The sequence below is a fragment of the Schistocerca serialis genome, unplaced genomic scaffold, assembly GCF_023864345.2.
Source record: "Schistocerca serialis cubense isolate TAMUIC-IGC-003099 unplaced genomic scaffold, iqSchSeri2.2 HiC_scaffold_315, whole genome shotgun sequence".
Classification (NCBI taxonomy): domain Eukaryota; kingdom Metazoa; phylum Arthropoda; class Insecta; order Orthoptera; family Acrididae; genus Schistocerca; species Schistocerca serialis.
Genome location: NW_026047884.1, coordinates 20001 through 22500, shown reverse-complemented (window position 1 = coordinate 22500; position 2500 = coordinate 20001). Strand labels below are relative to the sequence as shown.

Below are 2500 nucleotides of genomic sequence, written 5' to 3'. Positions count from 1 at the left end.
CGGCCTACGGCCCGGGTGCGCAGCCTGTCCTTCCGCGGGCCTCGGTTCGCGTCTGTTGGGCAGAGCCCCGGTGTCCTGGCTGGCTGCCCGGCGGTATATCTGGAGGAGTCGATTCGCCCCTTTGGGCGCTCGGGCTCCCGGCAAGCGCGCGCGGTTCTTCCCGGATGACGGACCTACCTGGCCCGGCCCCGGACCCGCGCCGCTGTTGGCTCGGGATGCTCTCGGGCGGAATAATCGCTCCCGTCAGCGGCGCTTCAGCTTTGGACAATTTCACGACCCGTCTTGAAACACGGACCAAGGAGTCTAACATGTGCGCGAGTCATTGGGCTGTACGAAACCTAAAGGCGTAATGAAAGTGAAGGTCTCGCCTTGCGCGGGCCGAGGGAGGATGGGGCTTCCCCGCCCTTCACGGGGCGGCGGCCTCCGCACTCCCGGGGCGTCTCGTCCTCATTGCGAGGTGAGGCGCACCTAGAGCGTACACGTTGGGACCCGAAAGATGGTGAACTATGCCTGGCCAGGACGAAGTCAGGGGAAACCCTGATGGAGGTCCGTAGCGATTCTGACGTGCAAATCGATCGTCGGAGCTGGGTATAGGGGCGAAAGACTAATCGAACCATCTAGTAGCTGGTTCCCTCCGAAGTTTCCCTCAGGATAGCTGGTGCTCGTACGAGTCTCATCCGGTAAAGCGAATGATTAGAGGCCTTGGGGCCGAAACGACCTCAACCTATTCTCAAACTTTAAATGGGTGAGATCTCCGGCTTGCTTGATATGCTGAAGCCGCGAGCAAACGACTCGGATCGGAGTGCCAAGTGGGCCACTTTTGGTAAGCAGAACTGGCGCTGTGGGATGAACCAAACGCCGAGTTAAGGCGCCCGAATCGACGCTCATGGGAAACCATGAAAGGCGTTGGTTGCTTAAGACAGCAGGACGGTGGCCATGGAAGTCGGAATCCGCTAAGGAGTGTGTAACAACTCACCTGCCGAAGCAACTAGCCCTGAAAATGGATGGCGCTGAAGCGTCGTGCCTATACTCGGCCGTCAGTCTGGCAGTCATGGCCGGTCCTTGCGGCCGGCCGCGAAGCCCTGACGAGTAGGAGGGTCGCGGCGGTGGGCGCAGAAGGGTCTGGGCGTGAGCCTGCCTGGAGCCGCCGTCGGTGCAGATCTTGGTGGTAGTAGCAAATACTCCAGCGAGGCCCTGGAGGGCTGACGCGGAGAAGGGTTTCGTGTGAACAGCCGTTGCACACGAGTCAGTCGATCCTAAGCCCTAGGAGAAATCCGATGTTGATGGGGGCCGTCATAGCATGATGCGCTTTGTGCTGGCCCCCGTTGGGCGAAAGGGAATCCGGTTCCTATTCCGGAACCCGGCAGCGGAACCGATACAAGTCGGGCCCCTCTTTTAGAGATGCTCGTCGGGGTAACCCAAAAGGACCCGGAGACGCCGTCGGGAGATCGGGGAAGAGTTTTCTTTTCTGCATGAGCGTTCGAGTTCCCTGGAATCCTCTAGCAGGGAGATAGGGTTTGGAACGCGAAGAGCACCGCAGTTGCGGCGGTGTCCCGATCTTCCCCTCGGACCTTGAAAATCCGGGAGAGGGCCACGTGGAGGTGTCGCGCCGGTTCGTACCCATATCCGCAGCAGGTCTCCAAGGTGAAGAGCCTCTAGTCGATAGAATAATGTAGGTAAGGGAAGTCGGCAAATTGGATCCGTAACTTCGGGATAAGGATTGGCTCTGAGGATCGGGGCGTGTCGGGCTTGGTCGGGAAGTGGGTCAGCGCTAACGTGCCGGGCCTGGGCGAGGTGAGTGCCGTAGGGGTGCCGGTAAGTGCGGGCGTTTAGCGCGGGCGTGGTCTGCTCTCGCCGTTGGTCGGCCTCGTGCTGGCCGGCGGTGCAGGATGCGCGCGCCTGCGCGGCGTTCGCGCCCCGGTGCTTCAACCTGCGTGCAGGATCCGAGCTCGGTCCCGTGCCTTGGCCTCCCACGGATCTTCCTTGCTGCGAGGCCGCGTCCGCCTTAGCGTGCTCCTCCGGGGGCGCGCGGGTGCGCGGATTCTCTTCGGCCGCCATTCAACGATCAACTCAGAACTGGCACGGACTGGGGGAATCCGACTGTCTAATTAAAACAAAGCATTGCGATGGCCCTAGCGGGTGTTGACGCAATGTGATTTCTGCCCAGTGCTCTGAATGTCAACGTGAAGAAATTCAAGCAAGCGCGGGTAAACGGCGGGAGTAACTATGACTCTCTTAATCGACGGTTATCTGCGCGGATGGGAAGTCGTCAGATCTAGTGCGGCCTTCGAGGGGTGTCCGGCAGGGTGACCCGCTGTCTCCTATTCTCTTCAACATGTCCATTGACATTCTCTTGTCTCGTCTGCCTGCTCATATTGGTGCACGCATTCTTGGACGGCGGATAAATGCGGCTGCATTCGCTGATGACCTCCTGCTGTTCGCCGAGACTCGTGATGGATTGCAGGAACTTCTCACCATCGCCACGTCGGCCCTGGGGGAT

The 2500-nt window shown here is 60.2% G+C and overlaps 1 pseudogene; it reads left to right on the top strand.

Annotated features, from left to right (window-relative positions):
* LOC126444946 (large subunit ribosomal RNA) overlaps positions 1-2500 on the top strand; it is a 6026-nt pseudogene that overhangs the window by 644 nt on the left and 2882 nt on the right.